This window comes from Patagioenas fasciata, chromosome Z (assembly GCF_037038585.1).
Source record: "Patagioenas fasciata isolate bPatFas1 chromosome Z, bPatFas1.hap1, whole genome shotgun sequence".
Taxonomy (NCBI): domain Eukaryota; kingdom Metazoa; phylum Chordata; class Aves; order Columbiformes; family Columbidae; genus Patagioenas; species Patagioenas fasciata.
The window spans coordinates 19845726-19870530 of NC_092560.1; the positions used below are offsets into that span (position 1 = coordinate 19845726).

The following is a 24805-nucleotide window of genomic DNA, read 5'->3' on the forward strand; positions in this document are numbered from 1 at the left end:
ATAGATTCTGCATTGCTATTTCATTGGTTTCTGTCGAGCTGAGTACAAATGATATGGAGTCTTACCCAAGGTCTGATTCCACTAAGTTTTACCTCTGGTTAGTCTGAACTTTCCCTTACTGCTAACCTTCGCTGTCACCAAACATTCATGTACTCATTGTGACTCTCATCTGTAAGTTTAAACATGGAAAAATGCCCTTAGCCTGTGTGAGAAAGCTGGGGGATTTTTTTAATTCACTTTTGTCATCACTGAACACCATGAGTAATTTCACCTTGATTTTAATTATACAGCTTTGCTTTAACAGAGGGGCTGTCAGAAGAGTTGAAAATCTTTCACACTTAATCCACTGTAGTAAGATGAGTTCTTCTAGCATATGAGGATGTATAAACATACACACACACTCACTACTAGTATTAGGATATCATGCATTTAGTTTCCCTATAGTGGAATGAAACTAACCTTCTGTGTCTTTGTCTGTGCTCTCAGTTTTGTCCTGCTTAGCTCAGCCAGTAGCTGTCAGTATTCTTGGAATGGTGTTTCTTGTCCTTTACACTAACTTACAAGCTCTTTTCTCTTATTGCGAAAGCCTATTTATTGTAATACAGAATATTATCATTTTGGTGATCTGAAACCATGCTTTCATCTTTATGATATGCTCTGGTACAGTCCACCAGCATCCATGTGGCTAATTTAGGTCTTGTGCTTTCCTCAGCTAAAAAGCACCTGTACAGATGATCTACACTTATTACATCTAACAGTCCTTTTATATATAATTTGCATTAAAATATGTTTTTAGGCAGAACATTCTGTGTTCACTGAAGGATAAAATCTGAGATTGAGTAATAGACTATCCAGAAAAAAAGACAGCAGTTTAGGCTCCCTTTGTCTTTCAAGTTTGGGTATTTTCCTTTTCGTCTTCCACATGTTTCCACTCTGATTGATTTCTCCCTTACACTAATATAAATCAGTAACAACTCATATTTACGTGTCTACAAGTGAGATGCACCTCAGACTTAGTAGTTCCCATGGCTTACACAATTTTAGTGTCTTAAACAAAGTGCAGGCCATACGTCTCTGTAAGGAAATTGGTGTCAACAGAAGTTGGAAGGAAGCACCCCATAATTCAGTCAGGTGCTGTGGTGGCCCTCCATTTTATGAATGAGTACATGATTTTGATTGGGTTTACCACATTTTTGTGTCTATCCTGGCTACTTCAGAAAGAGTTTCTCATTTTGTGTAGAAAGATGTCGTCAGTTGTTCTGCTTGAGAGAAGGGAATAGGTGGCCAAGACACAGCTGGGGAAGTGTGAAGAAGCAAAGGTACAACTGCAGTACAAATAAGGAAAGGAACAAGGAACAAAAAGTTTATAAATTACGGTATTGCTATTATATTTATACTTTATCTTATGAGACATTTCTAGGATTCCGTTTGACCTGCAATTAGTCTATTGCAGTCAGAGATCCTGGGGTGCAGCATAGGAAGGTTATTACACTATTGAGTTGTACTTATCTCTCGTTAAACTACTATTTATCTGCATTGCTATTCACTTTACCAATATGGTAGTTATTCTTTGCCTGTATGAAATCTTGAGACACTTCAACAGAATTTTTGTCTCAGTAAGGGTTGAGCTGACTGACTTTTTATTTGCCTTTCCTATAGCAGTAGATGCAGTTGTGCCCATAGCTCAGGCACTGCAGATCCCTCCACACAACCTCTTCTTCACACACAGTCACAGTGTTGAGAGGTGCTCTGGACTGGACCTGATTTAAGCTAATCTGGTTCACTGAGAGAGGTTAAACAAGAAGACTAGGTATGTTGTGAATCTGAGGTGGAACATGATTTTGAAATAAATCTCTCTTGTTTGCCTTACTGACAGCAGTATTTCATTCCAGGGATCATACTTATTTTTACTTTTCATTGCTTTACTTTTAAAATGTTTATTAGCCATATTGCCAGCCAGTGGGTACAGACTCACTGGGACCAGAAGATGCTTTTGATCCTTTAAGAATTCCTAATTGGTTTTGTATGATACATTTGGCAGAAGATATATCCAAACCCATTAATTCAATACTGGTAAGGAAATGGACTGTAATGATGGTAAAGATTGTTATCAGAGAAAGGGTAAATACATTTGGCATACATCCTTGTACTTCATTGTTTGCATACAACTGTCAGTATAACTTGGACAAGGAGCATAGAAGGACACGTTACCATGTGTCCTTGTAGAGGAAATTACTTCCTTTTGAATTTTCAATAAGGACTTCAAACATCAGAAGATTTTTATATTTATGAAGCTGAGCAGTCTCTTCATAGGGAATATTGCAATCAAAATTGCAGTATGAAACCTAGGTCAGTCCCTTTTAAGTCTAGAAAAAATAAATTGTGATAGCTTAAAAATACTAACATTTTCCCAGAATTAATTTGAACTGAAAATTTGAAGAAATTTGAGTGCTTTTGAATAATGAGAGATATTAATCTAATCAGATTGGATTTTTGTTGATTAAAGCATAGAAATTTTTTTTAAATTCAGCGGAAATAAAGTAGTATATGGAGACCTTTTGCATGGAAACATTTCTGTAAAATGGGAGTTAGTAGGAAAAGTCTTCTAGCACTTGTGCACAGCATTAGGAAAACAAAAGCTTTGAAGCTGTACCTACTTCATTTGGTGGCCCAACAACAGGTGAAAGCAAAAAGATTACCTGACGTTGAACCCTTCTTGGCACAGGCCCAGAAGGACTTTTTCTTCCTACTTCAGCTCATGCAAAATTGCTGTATTTGTTGTCTAGTAGTTGACTCAGGCCAAACAACCACAATCTCACTTACCCAGGAGAAAAGGGTATACATGGTTTATGCACATATTAGAAAAGTGCACATTTAGGCTTGGACTTGGGAAGGGCTCAGGTTCAAGCTTTTTCTTCTGTGCTAATCCAAGGCAAGTCTGAGGGTATACAGTTGTGTCCACTGGCTTAATTGCGATCAAATTTGTCCCAAAATGTTTTTAGCATTTCATTATTTAGTAAAATCTTTAGCAAAGCATGTAGCCATTGCTTAACAACTCTTATTAGAGATTTAAAAGCTAACTGTATGTAAATATTGATAGGCTATATCTTAAAGGATTGCTTTCTTTAGCTTCCTGATACATATTTGAATTAATTATACATCTTGTTACAAATTTTTCATTTAAAAAATCTTTGTGTTGTAATCTTAGCTTCATATGTTTGTTCTGTAATGTTTTGAGCAGTATTTTAATAAGAAATTGTTTGTAATTTGATTTAGTAGCGCTTTGAAAGGAATGATGAAGACAGGCAAAAATTGTGATCTAACTCTCTTTAAAACAACCAACCAACCAACCCAACTGTCAACCTTAAAACATCTTTGATCATACCCTTGAGCAATAGCATAAAGTACATTAATGTACTAGAGAAAAATATTTCAGTAAAGACATTTTCAATCATGAGAGATTTCAACTACAGTGGAATAATGAAATCTAAACCAAGCCGTTATTTTAGAAGAATAACAGACTCTACAGTTGTGATGCTTGTGAGGAGTGAGGCAGAATGATCTTTATTTCTGATCTACACGATAACAAGATGATCAAGACGGTGTATTTCTTGTACCATTAGATAAGTGTCTTTCCAGGCTCCCATTGCTGAAAAACAAGAGATAATCTGCAGTTTAAGCAAATTATCTAGATGTTTAGTAGATCTCATATTTTAAGACCTGCTTCAGTCTTCAGATTTTCCTTTGTTACAAAACAGTCCTGTTACTTAGTATACAGGTTTTAACTGTCTTTAGAATTATAGCTGTACCATCAGCAATTGCATTGCTTAAGTAATTGAGCAGTCATAAATATAAAAACAATTCTTAACACTAATTAATAGTTAAAATGCATAGTTTTAGCCTTAATTTTGGATTCCTAGTTATTTGCTATTGAATTAGATTTTTACTGTCTATATAAAATCCAGATGCTGGTACATGCTTGTGCTTCTGGTGCTTGTCTTTATACGTGTGCACATTTGCAATGTGTAATTTGAATCTTAAGCTTTAGGATTCAACTTCTTTCTACTGTATCATACAAGTGAACTTTTGAGTCAATGCTAAAAATTATTATCAAGACATTTACAATATATTGTCATGCCTGAACCATGTTTTTACTGAAGCCTTTTTACACCATGTTTAAAAAAAAAAAAAAAGTAAAAAAGTTAATGCAATTCGCATTTTCTGTTTAATTTTTTGTTTTTCCACAGGAGGAATGAAATTTAAAAAATTTCTTCTGCTGCCCCCTGCACTGCTACATTTAACTTTACAGTAAAAATGAAAGATAACTTACAGAAATGTACGCATGTCTACTGCTCATGCAAAGATCTTGGTAAAAATATAGGAGGAAGCAAAGTGTGAATGCTGTTTCACTTGGCATACAATTCTAGCAGCCTGGGATGAATGCTTCTGGCTTCCTAACCATTTAGTTTAGGCTGCATTGTTTGTCATGAAACAATTTGAAATTGAGATTGGGAAGCACTGGCAGACTGGAAGGTAGGTGCAGCATGCCTTAAGTCTTGTTAGAGAACCTATCCATATGTTAAGGAGAAATGATGAGCTATGATCATTGGGCTGATCTGCAGCATGAAACAATTAGTACATTTGTTTAGGATCTTGACTACTTCTGTGTTTTGTTTGCAGAATCTAAACTCAAAAGAGGCATGATTTTGCAAAATTGAAACCACTCATTGCTTCACTTTACAAAAAAGCTAATAAAGGAAAATAAAGGATTTATAGGGAGGTGGCATTGAGAAACAGTTTCGGGTACAACTTCTGGAATCAGAAGGTTATCAGTATTCTGCTGTTCTCCAGGTTCTCACTGCAGTACAGGACAGGCTTTAGAGACTGTTCTTTTCTTTCGAGCAGTGGCTCTTAGTGTAGGTTTCTCTGTTGCATGGTAAAATACTCCCAATATGCATCCTGAATTGCAATGAAGAATGAGGATAAAAGACGATGTTTGATTTATTAATTTCTAGTGGATTAGAACTACAAATGTTTGCTATGTTTTTAATTTGAGAAGTAGAGAGATTCACAGCAGCTTTTAATTATGCATTTTGTGTAATGCAGCCGTGAATAGAGCAGAGCAAAATTAAAATTGTGGATCAAATGCTAAATCTGAGTAGTGACTGAAGTGAGCTGTAGTGTAATGCTAATGGGTTTGTGTCTTCCTGGCATTATGTCAATAATAGCTCTAATCACATTAAAGAGAGAGCCCATTAGCTTATTCTCTTCGGCAGCATGCACCATAGCAACATATTGTGAGCCTTGAAATAACTTGTAATTTCTTTCTAAAGTGTTGCTGTCTATGAGCTAAGAAGGGTGTGGTATTAAACATCATAATAAATAACCTCTTAAACCTAGGAAAGCCTTCTCTGTATCTTCTTAATTAACCCTCTGTTAGTTTCCATTTCATTTAAGAATTTGAATTTTCAGTTGCCTGATATAGGTAATTTTAGTGAGAATCTGTGACAGTTTTGTGAGACAAAGTGATTCTTACACTGACTGTACTTGAAAAGTTACCTTTTACAGGATTATAACTTAAGGGCAGGGACCTTCTCAGTCATGTTCATTCCACCAGCCTGTTCCAGCATGTAGCATTGCTTTGATATTGTTATATGTGCATAGGAAAACTGCAGCCATATTGACCAAACTTCCCTTGTTGTCTATTTAACATTCTCTTCAGAATTTGCCATAGACTTAATAGATGTTTTTTCATAAACCAAAACAAACCAAAACAACAACAAAACATGCTTTTTTTCATCCAGATTGATCCACAAAAGTGAGGTTTTAAGTCCAGGGATACTGGAAAAAATATTGTTTGAACTCCTTTGAAGACAACAGTATTGTTCACAATTTATACCAACATGAAGCAGAGGAGAGAGCCAAATTCTGGCCTTGGATGCTCAAACATATTTCTTGTCTGCTTTAGGATATTGCACGTTTTTATGCATGGTGGCAAAATGTGACCACTGTATCCTTAGCCCTTTCTCTGCTGGCTCAGCTCATCAGCAGCTGACTTCCACTATCTCCCACCATAGGCTGCTTGTCATGGCTCCTACACACTCTTTTTGCTCTCCAGCTTGTGCTCTTAGATACAGCCTATGCTTTGTTGGCATCTCTATTTCTTTTCAGATCTCAGCTGAGAACATTCCTTTCACCTGTGCCTCTTAATTTCTCCCTCTACTGTTATTTACAATATCAGTGTAACACTAGAATATAAGTCTGTGCAGCATTTTAGGATACAACTTGTTTGAAAGATGCTATACTGAATATAATTGTGTATTATGTCTGCACAGAGAAATACACGCAGGATATCCCCCTAACATTCACAGCATAAATGACAGATTCTGTTTGATACCATTTCTTGTTACTGGTTCTGTAGGATGTTTTATTTCTTTTGCATCACAAATAGTAAATTACCAGGAAAAACACAGATACTTGAAACTAATCCTAATTACAGCAAGGGACCAAATTCTTGTAGGTTGACTGATCTCCAAATATCATGTGTCGGTATTCTCATTAACTTGTTTTATCCATAGGAAGAAAATAAGTTTGTTTAGCCGTGTTTAGTGAAATTCATGTTCGAACAAATAGCAGAAGAAACACCCACTAGTGAGGAACCAGGAAGGTCTGATCCAGTATGTATATACACACATGGGTAGCCTCAGTGAATACAACTGAACTGGTTTACCCCAGAAATAATATCCATGGAGACAGTGCAGGGTTCACTTATGCCTTAAGTCACATACATTTCTATTATCTGAAACTTTTCAGTTTGCATACATATAACAGTTAATCAAGGTGCAGAACAAAAGGCAAGATCCATTGTTTTAAATTAAATACACAGTGTTTAACATGTTGCTTGAAGGCTTTTCTTCTTATACTTGTGGAGAAATCTTATCTTGCTTATCTTACTTGAACCAAAAGAACTGTCATGCTTAACAAGCAAGTTATTAATTTAATAAATAAATAAATAAATAAATAAATAAATAAATAAATAAATAAATGCCAGGGGAGGAAATTTCATCCAGTTCATCTAGATCACAAGAATTTATTTTGAGGTTTTGTAAGTATTTACTATTTAATAAAAAAATGTGATTGTTAGAACAAACACCTTATAAAACAATACACCCTCATATATAAAATTCTTCAACACTTCATAATTCTGCAATTCATTTCTCAACCGGTTTTGGAGTATTTAAGTGAAACAGTAAGAGTAAAATTATTTTCTGCCCACCACATGTCATAATTCTCCCCATAAAGGCAACAAAAAAAAAATACCAAGCCTGGGTAAGATCTCTCACTAGTATCACTTATCTTTAGGGCCAAACCTTTCCACTGTTTTGATTCAGAAGATACAGATCTGTCCTGCGGCTTGCAGAGGGGAAAAAAAAAAAAAAGGGAAAAAAGTTGGAGGAATTTACAACAAGCATGTATCTGCAACTGTGTTCTTGTTTTCTGTTGACGTGTGCACAAAATGCAAGTAATGCTTTTGATTCACGAGTGTGCACCAGTGAAACAATGGATATCAATGGTTACTTTGAAAGGAATCTCAGCTTGGACTGCAGAGGAAAGGGTTCGGTGTGCTTTGCATGCATATATATATAACCAGTGACTGTCATATATGCACCAGACAAATTTATTCCCTTGAGTTCAAACTTTAGATATGTTTTCGAAAACACATGTTCAGCATTTTAGATTTCTAACATGCATACGTGTTTGAGTCACTATCAGACCTACCCAACTCCTTCCATTTACAGTTTACAGAAAAGAGAACTGCTGCTCGTCTGCGCATTCATATAGAGTCTTATTAGTTGTTGCCCTGTCATTGCCTATACATATGTTAAGTGAAGTCACTAGTGAATGGTAAGAAAAGCAGTGTGTCCTTTCTGTGCATTTCTATCCCCACAAACTGGCAGATTTCTACTTCCCTTATCTTTTCCAAATGTGAAATGTTTAACTGCTGTGTCATTTGAGACATAGCCTTTCTAATGGTAAGGATTTCAGGTGGCATTTATGGTTGCCACTCTATTTCCACACTAGGTCTTGGTGTGTGTGCATGACAGCCAATACCAAGGGATTTCATTCCTATTGCTTTGCTAAGCAGTCCAGATTCCCACACTACGATCAAGTTCTCTGTATAGATGCTGTAAGTATTGAGTGATTTTCTGCAAAATTTTTGTAAAATGTTTGCAAAAAGTTGCAGTGTTTCTTAGTTATTGCATGATTTGAGGTGACTGTGTGAGGACAATATTTTACTACTATTGCTTGAAATCAGGACTTATTTTTTTATTTATCTGTCTATTGTGAATAATAATAGCAGAAACAATGTGCTTGGATGCCTTGTATCAGCATTTGATAATATTTGGACATCTGGATGGAGTGTTAATGCTGAAAGATAAAATTTTGGTTAGTTAAGCTTATTGCAAATGAATCTTAACTTGTAACACAGATATATAGAGATGCTAAAAAACCCCAGCCCTTAATAGTACACTTTGTTAGTCTTTAATATCATCAGAATTAAAGAAACACACAGAAAAAGAAGAGGCTGCAACACGGTAAAAATTCTGTATTATTTTATCAGTGAATAATGGGGAGCAAGAAGGAACTGAAGGTCACTAATGTCATTAGCATTCTTCTCTATTGATACCCAGCATCAGTATAAGAAGTATACAGAAATCTAAACTCCATGTTTCCAGCACTTATGCGTTTTCCTAACTGTCGTCTGTATTTTATATCCACACCTAGCAATTAACTGATTTGGGCTGCAGCTGCATAAGCATAACCCACATGAGCAGTTTTACATCAGGAAGTAGTTGCACTGGCTGATTGTCTAAGTGAAATTAAAATAATTGCAAATATGCAAGACTGACATTTTGAATTTTGAATATGAGCTTTTTCAAATAAAAGAGAAAAGGAAATTGATGTGTTAAGCACTGTGGTTCAGAGAAAGTGATTGTTCTGTACTTCCCTCAGTTTCTACGCAGTTTTGAGGCAAGTGCTGTAGGTATGTAGGCAGATCTACTCCTAGAGAAATTTATAAAATGAGGGGGAAACAGAAATTCTAGAAAAGTGTCCTTTCCCTCTCCTTCTCTTTCTATCAATTTCACTCTTACTCTCTCTATTTTACTTCCTCTCTCCCCTCTCTTTTCCTTTCTCTCTCCTCTCCATCTGGCTTTCTCTGTCTTTCTCCCCCTCCCAACATGTAAAACACCAGCAGTCATGCACTGTAGATTCATAAAAGGTGGGAACATTTCTAGCTCTCTGGCAGGTAGAAGACATTGTTATGGGGCTGAATACACTTATATCTGAATAAATTCCCAGGGAGGCTGAGAACCACTGACATGGTAGGTATGTAAAACCATGTAACTGACATCAAGGCCTGTTGCACTTGTGTAGCCTTATTGAATCAGTGGAGCGCTCAGTCCCTGGTGAGGCACATGTCACCAGCATCTGCATCCCTGACAAGCAGCTACACCTGAGGTTCAGGGGACACTTATGTTCTTTTGCTGAGCCTTGTGTCACCGAGGCTTCATCACAGGCTTTGAAAAGTATATCTTCAGAACTAAACCAGCAGCTTATATATGTTGTATAATATATCAGTGTAGTGGAAGGAGTTGTTAGAGCGGAAGTCCTTCAGCTATGGTATCTCTTTAAGTGTGATAAGCATTATGCTCAGATTGGTTCTCCTGATGATAACATCGTACAGATACTAAATAATTTTGAAATACATGAAGTGGATTGTGACTCTCATATTTTCTCTGAAGTTTATCTTGAGCATTACATATCCTATCCACCTTTCTCTCTTCCTTCCTTCTTTTGTCTGTGTCATCTTGTTTGAAAATCATGTATGACACAGGAGAGAAGGATGGTTTTTCCTGTTCCAGTTTGAATATGATAGCAGTCAAGTCACACACAACACAAAATCCAAGCCAGATAACTGAAATGACAGAAGAGCACCATAAGAAGCTATTGTATATCAAGGAAAAAAGCTATCATAAGGTCCAAGAAACTTTGTTATAATTCTTTGAGGGAAATTGTGTTGCCATCTTTGAGTGTAGAGTTTTTACGTAGGCAGTAGAAGGGGGATGATGAAAGAACTTTAAATAATAGGTAGAGTTCTCTGGGAAATGTAGGGAAAATGCCTGATCTATGTGTGTGTGTGTGTATGTGTTCATTATTATATTAAACCCGGACACTGTTGTCTTCATTTATTGCTCTTCGATCCTCAGGCTGACCTAACACTGTGCCTGGCAGTACATGCCTGTATTCCATGAGCCCTGGCTGATACGTGGGCTTCTTGTGGTGAGTCTGAAATTCCACTGCAGGGTTTGAGTGGAGAAACTCTTGTGGTTTATGGCATCATCAGTACCTTGAGGTGGAAATGGGGCTTTATGGAAATCAGTCTTCCTTAGAGGGCTCTGTACAATACAAAGTGCTTAAAAAATACTAAGTGAATGCTGCTTTTATTGTTCTGGCATCAGCCCAGCCAGTGCTCTCTTACGGATGGTTATATTATAGGTGGGTGTTCTGAAGCCACAGCTCTCACCACTCTGGTTGAAAATAGGAAAAACAAGTGGGTGAACAGCTGCAGAGGGAGTAGGCGATTGCCTTATCTTCTCTCTTAATTTTCACCCATACTTTTTACTGCTTCTTTTCAAACCTCATCTGTCCTGCTGTCGTGAAAATGCAGTTTCATTCTTCATCTCCCTGTGTTGTTTTCCCTCCTAAAACTGTGTTTAAGGATGAACAAAGCCTGGTTTTAACCTAATTTTACTTCATCTTGTATCAAAGGTCATTCATAAGTCATGTAGTACCTATAATGCTGTCTTCATGTGAGTGTAAATTCAGAGTTTTTCACTCCCTTAGATCAGTAAAAAAGCAGGCATAAGCCACTGCATTACTGCATGTTCTGACCTACTGCTGCTGCTGTTTGCTCTGTCCTTGCTGCTATGTGTGTACCACAATGTAATTGTTTAAACATGCTCACAGTGCTGTGATGTTCCTACGGCGAATCCCGCATAGTAATTTGTTTTGATTAATGGATTTTAAGAGGTGTGGTCCTCTCCTTCAAGCTCATGTGGATTGAGACCACCACGTTATAGGTAACCTTGCCTGTTTACCTCCACCAAATTGAATTAATTACTCTGTAGTTCACTTAAGAAAAAATGTAGAAAACAATTCCAGGAGTTGATCACATAACAACTCTAACATTGCATTTCTAATGACTTGGCACCAAACATTTCTTGCTAAGAAAACTGCAAAACATACAGGTATGTTTTAAATAACTTATACATGATAATTCCATCTAATGTGAGTTTTACAGATCCTTCTAGAGGTCTGACCTTGTTGTCCTGTGTGGGTAAAATTTAAATTGCCTTGCAGTCTTCCTTCCCATTTGCCTCTTTCAGGATTGCAGGAATATGGCCTTCTGTTGATATAGGACCTTTTGTGTCATTATCATGATTGATCCAAGCTCAGCTGGTCTGTCTGTGAACCATGAAACCAAGAGTCTTACTTCCTTCACAAAATTGTTTTAAAAGTTTCATTTCAGATACTGCCGTCACTGAGGAACAGCTGAGACAGTCTGTGATTCCTAAGATGTTCACTTTATTCTCTCTTTTGTACACCATGATACTTTCCCTTCACTCCATAGTGTAATTTACCCCGTATAAGCATTTACATTTCTATGCAGGTTGCTATCCAGACTATTACTTGTTTTATTTTAGAATAGATGTTTATGATTAATTCAAGATCTGAACTGTAATCTGTTAAATTTCTGGGGTTTAGAATGCATATTCAGGATTGCATTTCCACATAAGATATATATAGAGAGGTAAAAAGGATAATTCATTTTATTTTAGTAATTTTTTTCAGCCTCTCAATAAAGTGCAATAAATAAATAGGGTATAAAATATTTGCATCATCGTGGCTGTGGCCTGAGGAGTTTCATGCAGCACCATAACCTTGTCATCTTTTGGTTTTCATATACAAAATCAAAACCAAGAGGCTTGTAATCCCCCATATATTGATTTTTTATTATTAAAAAGTGAAAGTTGAAAGGCAGCTCTAAACCTGCTTTATCAGCCACACTTGGATCAACTTTAGATGGCATTTCTAAGAGCTGGAGATGTGCCCAAGACATTAAAAGTTACTTTTTGCTTGTATTTTGCCAAGCTATTCTTACTGCTCTCTTTTTATGAAAATAATTCATTTTATTTGCTTTGCAACAAATATTTGTATTCAAGAGTCTCTTCTGTATTAAGTGGTCTATCCCCTGGGGTAAGAGGGTGGCTTATAAAGTTATCAAAAGAAACTTGTAAATATGAGCACTGTTATTTCCTTCAGAGTTTGCTGCAACTACAAGTAATCTAATGACTGTATATTGGTGTCCATTTGGGGAAGTGGGACTGATATTTTTATTTGAGAATTATTTCACTTGAGAAGCTCTGAACATAATAAGCATGAATGAAGCAATCACAACGTAGTGTAATAAAGGTCATTCTCTGAAAGGACGAAGTAGAAAAGGCATTCATTGATTGATCGTAGCTTATGTGTCTGGATATCACAGAGCGAATCCTTCCAGCTGCGTCTCACTCTCCTCTACCGAAAAAGGGGATGTGAATGTTACTGTGACTTTCTAGATAGAGTATTTCTGAATCTGTCTTTTCAGTTCTTCTGTAGCTCAGTTCATTTAAAACCTTACTGCAGAACGGAGTCATTTGAATATTCATAAAGGCAGGTCAAGTTCACAGTAAACTGCTTACTTGAGGTTACATATATGTAGGGTTCCACTAACTTCAGACTTTCAAAGTTGTGGCGTATTTTTCATTACCTCATCATGATGTAAGGGGAACTGTTGTCTGTGTCCATTTTTAAGACAAAGATCTGAGACATGGAAGGACCACATTTTGCACAGACTGGCAAGTCTAGGATGAAAGCTTTGGTTTCCTTGAGGTTGCCCATCTCTGCCTCTTTCTCTGAGCTCACAATATTAAAAGGCGCTGAAATGCAAAAAGATCGATTTTCTTTTCAGGTGACAAATGTCTCCTTATGAGACTTCTGTTTGATGTTTTAGGTTCTTCTTTGAAAGTAAGTGTAGTTGAATAGCTCCATTTGAATTTCCAAGCATTTAGGTCATTTGCACCTGTAGTTCAAACAGTAATTCTGGAGCTGCAGACTGACCAAAAATAATAAAGTTTTTTGCACAGGAACCAAAATCACATATATGCTCATGTCCATCAGATCATACCAGGCCACTTGTCTGGATGGATGGATGAATGAAAGGGGTGGCAGAGGCCTCAGCATGGCTTGAGTTTGAAGAATTTACTTAAACAGAACCTCCATTATGTTTTGAAAAAGGGAGTTTTGCCTAAAAGGAGGGTTAGGCCAGCAAATGACTCTGGTTAATCTTCAACATTCAGCATTCTCGTGCTTATTCTTCTGTCCAGTCCATACTGTGGATATGTATCATACCTTCCAGTGTGTTCCTTAACATGAATTGCTCATGTGTTCCTTTTCTTCCTGTGCTATTGTTGAGAGCTGGAAATGGTAGTGTAAACTGCACAGTGTGTGAAATTCTCTGGAAATGGTGAATAATTGATACATGAAAATAATAATTCTGGTGTTATTGTAAATGTTCCTGTTTCTCTTCAGATTTTCATGTCATAAGTAATGTTGTGACTGAGCTGTCTCGTTAACACCATGTACATTTTATATTTTACAGAGTTTTCTTGCTTACCTTAACCTTTGGCATCTATGATGATACAAATATGACTTAGCTTTTTTAATCAGTTTTCTGTCAAAGACACATACTTTCATTTAAATGTAAAAGATCTCAGACAAAACTGAATAAAACCTAATATTATAATACCTAAATAATATTCTGTAATGAGTAGACTTCTCTGCAAGTAACTCAATATCTCTATAGATTGTTCAAAGATAGCTGATGAAACCCAAAATGTGCAAAAGCAAAAACTGCAGTGTATGGAATTTTTTTAAAGATTATAACTGGCATGAATAATTATGTTTCTCCTATATGTTTTCTTTGCTTCCATCTAACTTAATTCTGTTGTTTTACCAGGGGGTTTTGTAAAAATTGTACGCTAAAACCAGTCTCACAGTTTTCCCCAGAAGCAGCCAGCATCTTTTTCTTGCCCTTTAAAGTTAATATTGCATTTAGGGCCCATACTTGCCTGTGTAGAAAGCAGGTATTAATTCTTACTTTCATTTGGTGGGACTGTCAACTTATCTGTTAACAAGTGTATAACACTTGTCTCTGTCTTGAGGAGTTTCTCTGATATTAGCAAAAGTCAGAGGCCAAAGAACCTCCAAATGCAAAGAGAAATATTAGTAATTTAAAAGTGCATTTTTCTAAATCGTATTGTACATGACCATAGCAGTGTTCTGTGTCCTTGAATATTTTAAACCATCTGTTGCTTAGCACCTTACCATCAGCCACATTGGTTTCACTTTTCCTTCAGCAGAAAGAGAAAAGAGGGAGGGTGGAGGGTTGCTACAGCACTTCCATTTATTTCTGCAGTGGATACCCTGCTGAAAGTTGCATTTACTGAACACAGGACAGACACAAAGATCAATCCTAGTGGGACCAAAACCCTTGAGGTAGTGCTTAGTCAAAATCAATCAGTCTTTTCAGTTTTCCCTGACAGTGATGGCTGTTACATTTTCTTACCTTTTCACTACAGCTTTTTCTTCCAACCTCTAGTGAGAGCATGGGCAGAGGTGCTGTCCTTATCCACATTCCCATCAAACTACTGTTATTTTCAGTAATATCCGTAATTTTGTTATATCTCAGTCTGTCCATTCTTTCTGGATATGACACTATCATAATCTAACAAAATAAATGTACACTATACTATGGTGGAAAGGTTTTCAGTGTTGGTGTAACTTGCTGAATTGCACTACACAGTCACCAGGTTTTGGAGAATTCTGACATTTGCTTTTCCTTGTACAGCAGCTTAAACAGACTTAAAATGCTACCTTTCAGGAATCATTTAATTCTGCTCCAATTTGCATGTTGTCCTCCTAACTTCATTTTTTGTACTGCACTGGTCAGAAGCTGGTGCTGAACATTTTTTAAGATGTAAAATGGAAAGGTTTGCTGAATGAGGAAATGCGTAAAATATCAGGCAAAATCAAATACATTTAAAATATGAAAATATGTAACATTGTCATATTAATGCATGTATAATTTGTGAATGTATCATATATATGTACATAGAGTGTGTCCGCAAAACTGATAAAATGCATTGCTGCATAACCTCATTGCAGGATCCAGGGTTGACCTACCCATTGTTATGCATGGGTTTTCCTGCAAGCTGCGCAGCAGGCAGTTTCATCCAAGTAGCTGAAAAAGCGTCCCACTTCATGGATCAGACATCTACCTGGCAAGCAGGATAATACCCTTGTTTTAAAAGTTAAATGTCAGGTTTGAGGGAGAATGAGAAGACTCAGTTTCTGCGCAAGCCACTGGTGAGTGGAAGTTCATGTGCTGTGGTTGCACTGACCTTGAGGAAATAGAAGTTGTAGCCTGAATTGCAACAAGAAGCACACTCATTGCTAACTCTTTGCAATTAATGTGATTACCAGCAATCCAAAACCAATAATAAAAGGCCTTCTCTGACTCTAGAGGGGACCTTCCCAGGACAGAGAGGAAATGCGCTGTCTCTGTTGTACTGTTTGCAAAGGGCTGTGGTTCCTAGGGTTGTCAATCAGTTACTTTTCCAATACTGATACAGGAAGAAGCACTATTTTAAAAGCAGTTATTGTTTTAACATTCTTCACCATAGACTTATTTTGCCTCTGAGCACTGACTATGTATGCGCTTCTTGTTGAAGTCATTGAGCTCTCTTTGGTGAAAGAAGATATCAAGGTCAATTACAAATAAATTTTCTCAAAGCAGGATATATCTGGTCTCAGTGATGTCCTACCTGTAGAGTACTCTTACATTGATCTGAAATTGCTTCAGAAAATTGAATATATCAGGAAATTGGTATTTGCCAGTTGTACTTTCCTCTCCTGAGGTAGAACTGCCTCGATCTGCAGAGGGCAAATGGAACTCTGGATTTTTTCTCTGCAACTGTTGAACTCTAATTACCCCAAGGAGGTGACTCAAAGTGCAGGCACTGTGCAAAACAGTAGGCAATGTGCTAATTTAATTTTTTATTTGTTTTTTAATCAATACATCGACTGAAGTGCTGCCTGCCAGACTCTGCCCTGGCTTGTGCACTGTGAGGTCCTGTTGGAGTCAAGATGACTGGTCAGGGCAAACACAATCCAAACTATTAATCTTCTTTGATATTGTTCTGAAATACATCTGTGAAATTAGCATTACGTGTCGTTTAATGGACGCTACTTCTGTTCCAACTTCTGTTTGGATTTTTAGCTTAAAAAAAATCATATGTGGCTGTGGTCAGAAACACAAATTCTGGAATTCGGCACAGCCCTGAATATGAGATTGTTTGGAAAATATCACTGCCTCATCTATCAACTGTTAAATTAGCAGAAGAGTTCTCAGGAGGTGATCATGGAATTACTACTACTGCAGCTTTCTATATTTCCTCTGTTTTACCATCCTTCGGCTTACCACTTCAGAGCCTTCTTCCACTACACTGTGTCCCATCCACTTCTAAATATATCTCCTAAAACATTCAATATGTGTTTACTAATTGTGATCAGGCTAAAATTCAAGTACCGTGCTTGTGGGACTTTTTTTTAATCAGAAGCTGTATTTAAGTGATGACACACAGTAATTTGTTCATTCTTCTGTCAGTGTAATTTACAAGGCAACGACAGATAAACATAGCTATACAAGATTCATTTACAGTGACACAATGGCAGATACACAGAGCAGAACCCTGCCTATGAGATAAAGTGGACTGAGTGACTTATGCAGTAATTAGGGGATAATTGTCATTAACCTCGCAAACAGTAGTTTACCCATATTGTTTAAAAGGCTCCAGGATACATAATGACAAGGTAATCTGTCAAAGCGCTAGGGGGAAATATTAATAAGATTTGTGCAAGCCTGGATAGAAAATATGCAGAAAGCGGCCACATTAAGCTAATTGGTGGATGAATATACACTTGTAAAAGTGCTTCTAATGGCACGTTTGCTGCTCTCCAAATGACTACTGTTAATGTGGAGAAGTGGGCTGCCTAGAAAGTCAGGACTGCTGGGACAAGAGGGTATTAAGACATGCAGGCACAGTTATTATTACTTTGTACACCGTAATATAATTTCCTCCACTTTCTTTTGCATTTCAGTGCCTCTAATATGTGCAAACAGATAGCTCACTTCATGTACCATACCATTTTTATATTCTAGTGACCTTTCCCTTTTTGGTATCACTTCTGCACCCTGCTACCTCCCTTTTGCATCATGTTGACACCGATGACACACCTGGGTTATTTCTTGCAAATTTTTTAGCTAAACAATCAAAGGAAAAAAAGCCTCATTAAGATTGGGTTGTATATATTGCAAGTAATAATGCATAGTCCTCTAATGAATACTAAAGATGGAAATAAATCTCCCGATTCTGCTGCCATTCGTATACCCAGCATATAGTACAGAAAACCAAGCTTGTAATGAAATCCAGTTTATGAGTATAACTTATTGGCACTTTTAGTCCAGTGTTGTTATCCTTGGGCAACTTCTCAGTCCCTTACGATGTCCCTGATTAGGCAAATTTCTCAGTGACTTCTTTGCAAGTTTTACTTACAGGCCTGGGAAGACTCAGGTTTTTCTACTTTCATTTTCCAGTTAGGATTATAGCTTTAGTCAGTTTAGATTTAAAGTGAGAAAAGGACCATCTAATAATCTGATTTGAGTTGACTGTTAGATATCTTGCCCTGCTTTTGGTGCAATTCAGGTTAGATGGAGCAAGGATGTCAGACATGATTTGTTTGTATTACCAATTGTGCATTGGGGAGGGTCTTGTCTGAAGAGAGCCTGGGTGTCTCTTTGTGGCTATGTGTGTTGCAAACACAACACCTCATTGGTGATCTTGGTGAATGTTTCTCGTAAAAATTATGCGTCATTCTTTCAGTGCTGGTGAAACTGAGGCTCAGAAAGAGGGGATTAAGCAGCTTACTAGATATGCTAAAAGACTGCCAGACCATAGAAAACCTAACTTTACTTCTCAGGGAGTTATGCAGCGCTGACACCAAACAGCAAAACTGCAAGTGATTTCAGGGACTGATAGTACGAAGGCAAATTTTCTTACACAGCATACCAAAATTGGCAACTATATGTGTAAAAATTGGTGTGGGTATGAAAATCCATCATTACTGTGGATATATAGATGCTGGGTATTTTCTACCAACTTACATGCAAAATTGTTTTGTAAAGTTAATTTATAGCTGGACTTATTTCAGTGGTTTGCCATGTTTGTGTCTCTGTTTACATCCTATGCTGAAAAGTCCCCATGGCAGCTCATACAATCTAAAATTTTTGTCTTCATATACTGTGTGCTTGGTGGTTGATTGCCTCTAGGAGCCATGTCTGCCTAAGGGCAAACACTCTGTTACTTGCCACAAGTTAGTGGCAAAGCTTCTTCAGAGACATTTCAATGAATTTTCCACTCTCACAGGTTTAGATAATGCAAAAGCATCAAAATATTCCTGTGTACTAGGGGTCCAACATTGTGGATTTCAAAGCTGTTTAAGCAATTTGAATTCTCTGTCAAATATACTCTATAAAATCTTGATATTCTACCATTTGATGAATGTGAGAAAAAAATGCCTCACCTTTAGGATTCATTAAAAAATACTTTTGTGAGCAGCATCTGGTTACCTTGCATTAACTCCTTCTTTAGGAAAGTCTTTAGAAATATTTTGAAAGTCTCAACCAGAACTAATGATGAAGGGACTAAGTGTTTGCATGTGAAAATTTGTGCAGTTCTTGGGGAAGAAGGGGCAAAGGGAAGTAGCATTGGTATTTTGTAATAGATGTCAGATAATTAGATAATGACAACTGCTGAAAGATGACCTTGGATCTTGTTAATGCTACTGAATCCTTGCTACAGGAGTTGCGCTGTTGCCAGTTACAGATTTTGCCATTTAACAGTTTGTCACCAACAGTGACAGTTGTAAACAAAAGCAAGTATTGTTGACACCACAGAAGGTATACCACTGTAAAACTAGTAAATGCAAGAAGACTATAAGGCTCTGGCTGTGCTTAGATTCTTTTCCTCCAAGTGCTGACAGAGGTTTACTGTGAAAAAACTTGTCAGGCACCCAATTATAAAGAGGCTTGATGTAGTTGCTATGATTAAGTAAAACTCAAACTGCTGTGATTAAATACACTGTAACCCCACATTGATCTATCATAGTTTTAAAAATAAAAATCCTCTATGCAGTGTTATTCAGGAAGAAAAAAAAAAGTCACTGTCTTGTGAATTATACATTCTTATCTGGTCCATAATCAAGAGCATTCCATAACAAAGTGAATATTTTATCAAAAGTCAAACAATATGTTTTAAAAATCAGAAGAAACACTTAAAACTAATGCCTTTGCATCCTAATAGCTTTACTGGAGTTGCAGAGGTGAATACACATTCATGAAGAGCAGGAGAGAGTTCAAATTAATGTTTCTTTTCTGAAAACAGTAATTAACTCTCTCCTCTAGCACCAGTTTGCATGGACGCTTTATAGTTGGCATTTGACAGTGTCATCATCTTTCAGGGCATTGCTTCCGAATACATTTTAAGGTGGTTGAACCAGGAAAATGAAAAGGCATTTTGCAATTGGGGTGTTCTGTGAGGAAGTTCTGGCCCCAAAAGGAGTCATGTGTTGGGGATCCAGTATTTTTCTACCACTCCCTGCAAATGAGTCCAGAACCAGCACTCTGGCAGGTTGCTTGTGCAGGGGTCTGTGCTGCTGGCATATGTCTTTGGGATGAGATATAAAACAGAGGACCTGCATACTTTTGGTCAGTAAAGACCCTGTAGGCCATTTAGTGAGAGCGTGGGTGGTTAACGGCGGTGTCCTGGCTGGGTTTCAGCTGCGGTTATTGCATTCCACCTCCTTACGTTCCATCTGCAGTTTCAGCAGGACATGGTGTTCCTCACTTTCACTCCGAAACCGTTGAGCAGTGTTCCTGTGTGTTGTTACACAGCCGCTGCGCTCCACCATGGTGGTACGCCCCTGATATATATTCAAACAGATTTGGCTCCACATCATGTTTCAGGGCTAAGTTATGTCAAAATTACTTTCCAACATGGTCAGTGGAATTACTCTGGATTTAAAGTGCAATTACTCTGGATCTAAAGTACTGCCATACTTGACCCAGTGTCTACAATATTAGTTAGTAAAGTTTGCAAAGGTCCTTGGGGATGCTTTTCGTCAAAATGCAAAAAACTTTTCCTGCTGAATGCATGAGGAGGCCTAGAGTCTAATGAGCAATTGCACCAAGTATGGCTACAAACCTGGAAGCAAAAGTAAATATAAGCATGCATAGAAGTAAATAAAATCTCTTTCATGTTACTCTTCATGTGAATATATACTATCAGTGTAATTAAGAGTGATACTTTAGGGAAAGACAGGCTTCTTCTCTTCCCCTGCTGTAACTTGCTGGTATCCTCATGCGCATACTGCGTCTTTGGGGCAAAGTAAACAAGTCCAACATGTAAGAGAAAGGGGGTGTCAGAAGGGAAGAAGATCTATCACTTTTGATTTTTTCTAGCAGAGTAGAGGCTGCAGTGAAGCCAAAAGATAAAGATTTCCATTATTGACTGAAAACTCAGTAGTGCTGCACTGTGTTTGCTCCTGCTGCAGCAGTATAACTCAAGGAGAGGACTGCTGACACTTAAACATGAGTTTGTTCATATGGTTTCAGTTGGTGAAGGGGGGCTGGTGGGAGGTGGATGAGAAATGACAGATGAGGGGAAAAAATTTTAACCACGGCTCTTTGCAGTCTGGGTGTGTTAGATCTCATATCAGTTGCAGATGTAGCAGTATGGTGAGCAAGTATGCACACCTTTTATTCATGTTTGCAGGAGCAAAGGTGAGTGAAGTTCAGCATGGTAAAAACACCTATCAGGAAAATGAGTATGTGATTGTATATGTGAGTATACATTTATATGGAAAAATAGATATATGGCTAACTTCTCTCTTACTAAGGTCAGTGGGAGTTAGCCAAAATGAGCAAGAGGTGTTGCACATGGCCCCATCTGTGCTAATGTGAGTTGATGTGTTGCTGCACACTTTTGGTGAATTTTACCCCAGGAGCAGTAGGACTACCCATAGTGGAACAGCTTGAAATTTAATTGGGAAGCAAAGAGATGCTCCTGGGAAATTCAGCCAAACAAAAACAACAAACCCTAAATCATGGAAATTATGTAGGTTTTTCTTTATTAGAAACAAATGTTGATTTTATTTTTTTCTGTCTACACCCTAATTAAAACCATCCTCTGCAATTATAGTATGACCAAATTAATATCTTTCAGTGTGCTTTTCAATTGTTAGAGCTGCACTTAAAATGCTTCTTTCAGATCAGCTAGAGAATAGATAGCTCTTTAGGAAGGGCTTATGAAAGAAAGGTTTGTGATAAACACTAGGCTTGCTTAATTATTTAATCAAACATGTATCTATGTAATATTTTGTAACAGAGACTTAGTCGATACGCATCAAAAGTGGCAGTTTATGGTGCATCTGCAAACTTGCTAAAAGATAAAGGCTAGCAATGTGTTTTTCCATATAACTTTCACTGGTTCTCACAAGTTATCACAGCAGTGCCCCAAAATAATTCTTGAGTGCTTCCCAGAACATAAGGCTTGTTTAAGAAGTGATTTTATTTTTTTAACCCTTCTATTTATCTCAACTCTTGTATAATCATCTCTCACTATGTGTTCATCCAGCTGTATATATATACATTTTGCCTATGCCAGGACGTTAATCAGCAAGATAAAATAAAACTGTAAAAAGTTTGTGGTGTGTTTGTGTATGTACATACATGTGTCTGTGTGAGTGCAGACTTACAAAATTACTTGTAGGTAATGCAGGCATAGGGAAAAATAAGGCTCCTTATAGTGTATAGTAGTGTATAGTGTATTGTGTAGGCTGTTCTTATTTTCTAAATAGGCAGTTTTTAAAATGGAAGGTTTTAAAGCTGAATTGAAAGCTTGAAATTTGTAAAGCCTGAAGGCCCTCAGGAAATGAGGAAATCCTACCCAATTAAGGTTCTAAAAATTAGACTGATCTTTGTATCCATCTTCTGTTGTAGCCTGTTTGTGTCACTCGAGATAATCATCTTGACACCCATCACTTGTTCTGTCTGACCCAGAAGTTTAAGACAAGATGTACCCTAACATATTCTGACACATCTCTTCCTAGCATACGGTCAGCAAAATGAGGAGGCAAGTTCAGGGTGATTAACCATGACATCACTTTGTAGATCTAATGTAGTATGTGTGTATATGAGTCCATGTCTGTACAAATAATGGAGTCAACTTTGTGTGCGGTGTTAGCAAAAGATTCAAGGTTGTGTCTTGTATCCTTGGAGTTTAATTTAATATGATTTAGAGATTGAAAGATTTTCTTCATCTGAAATTGTGAGCGAGCTACCCACACATATAAAATAAAACAAAAATAAAAACAAGGCTTCATGGGCAAAGAAGCAAGAGGATCACTGTGTGCTGTATGGGTTAGGCTTTTTTGTCTACTGCCTGGCTGAGAGCTGTAAACCTGCAGTAGTATCTTTATACTCACTGACTTTCTTGTACACATTGTCACAGGAGGCTTGGTTTAATCAGTTGTAAGCTGAAAAAAGTAATATAAATTGGAATCTTTTGTCATGAAATATTTAAATGTGGATAGGATTTAATGGCTTTGGGGAGAAAATTTAGCATGAGAGATTGTAAGAAACAAGAAATCGATTACATGTAAGAAAGGACTTGAACCTCTAATCAAGTATTACCATATACAGAAAGATCCCTAGCTAGTTATAGCTTAATTCAAAGGGATAATGGTTTGATTTTTTCTTTTTTTTGTTAATTTTAAGTTTTATCAAAAAATGACATTCCTGTTTGCTCTTTATCTGGTTTTGCATAATACATACTTTAAATGATTTGTGGAAAGCCATCACTATGTAAATATTGAGGCATATGCTACATAGTATCCATAAGTAGTGTGTTTTCTGTGAAATATAGGTATCTGCAATGTTGCTTTGCTTTGCTGGGGGGAAAAAAGCCAAGCAACTTCTTGCTGAAAATTGACAAGATCTAGCTTGATATAACTAACTAGTAGGAGTAGGCAAGGATCATGTAAGAGCAACTTTCTGATTCCCTGCTGTTTCTATGACAGCGGTGGTAACCCCATAACAATCACACCCTCGACTGCCAGTTTCTGTGATCAGTGGGACTTAGCAGCTGCTAAAGGTCTGGCCCGCCTCATTGCAAATCCTTGAGCTAAATTAAACAAAGGCTGGTGGCATCTCATTGAGAGATAGCTCATGTAGCCAACTGCCAGCTCCTCTGAGTTAAGCTGTGGAATAACTCCCCAAAAGCACACGAAAAGACCCCGCATCTGGGCGATGTCTGCCTGTGCTGGGTGCGCTGCTGCAGAGTGAGAGGCTGTGTTGGTACCACTTCCCACTGATGTGTGGGAGTCTGCTACAGGCTCTGTACCTACTGTTCTCATGAGTTATAGTCATCCTGGCTGTATTTAGTTTCTATTTACTTAAATAGCCGTTTTTGTAAAGCATCCATCTGTTACATAAGCCTGTGAGTGATTAACAAATTAAAGCAAAAACAAAACAAATTACTACCAGTAGTACATTACAAAGCAGCCTGCAGCTGGCTGCAGACAGGAATCCTAATTCAATACATACAAGCAGTGTAAATTACACAACGTTATTTCCATCTTCAAACAATGTAAGTTACAGTTAAAAGGAGTTAAGTTATTAACTTATGTTAATACTTGTGGCTTGAGATTAGAAATGTGTGCGTATAGATTGGGTCAGAGGTCACAGCAAAGTCCTGGAGACCAAAATCTGAACTAAGTCTGATTTTGCAGTTCCAACGAGGAATTATTCAAATGTAGAACCAGTATGGTTGTCTGGAAGTTGTAGGAGAGGTATATGTAAGAAGCTCTAGGTCACATACATGAGGGGAGTAGCCGAAATTAGTTTGATGGGAAAAAAAAATAATAATCTTATAGTTTTGAAATATGAAACTGTCCTTTAACTGTTTGTTTGTGGTGTTAGTATTTTTTTTTCTCCCTCACTTTGCCCCATTTTAGTTTAGTTTTGTTCACTTGTTTTGTTGTTGCATGGGGTTTTTGATGTTCTGGGTGATTTCTACTACATGGCACTGACTGCCTGTAAAATACTGCTCCATCAGGCAGGTAAAACTGGGAGAGTGTAGAAATTAGAACTGTCCACAGTGCTTAAAGGTGTTCAAAGGCGGCGGCATTTCCTGATAAATCTGCAAATGAGAGTCAGCACCTGCATCATGGTGTTTCATGCATCACTCTGTAAATACATGCTGAATGTCTTCTGCATAGAAATGGTTTGTGGGACTTTATATCTGGTTTAGCTGGGTAAGATTTTCCATAATTAATTGCTATTGAGGGTTGCATGGTCTTGTAAGTGAACCGTCATGTGTGAAACCTGTAGGTTTTACAGCTGCATGTAAGGTACCAAAACGTACATGGCATTCACCTCCATCATTAACTTTGTATGCAAAGAGGTGACACAGATGAGAACTACAATAATAAAATCAGCTGTAATCAGCTTTACTATTTGAGG

The 24805-nt window shown here is 37.3% G+C and overlaps 1 protein-coding gene across 7 annotated transcripts in view; it reads left to right on the forward strand.

Annotated features, from left to right (window-relative positions):
- The window catches only part of BNC2 (basonuclin zinc finger protein 2), a 327906-nt gene that overhangs the window by 273586 nt on the left and 29515 nt on the right, over positions 1-24805 (forward strand). Inside the window, exon 1 of one of the 7 annotated variants that reach the window (XM_071802896.1) lies at positions 4457-4533. The exons of the other annotated variants lie outside the window; for them this stretch is intronic. The gene's annotated coding sequence lies outside the window, so the exon portion shown is untranslated. Of the gene's footprint in view, positions 1-4456; positions 4534-24805 lie in introns of those variants that run through there. 7 annotated transcript variants of the gene reach the window in all.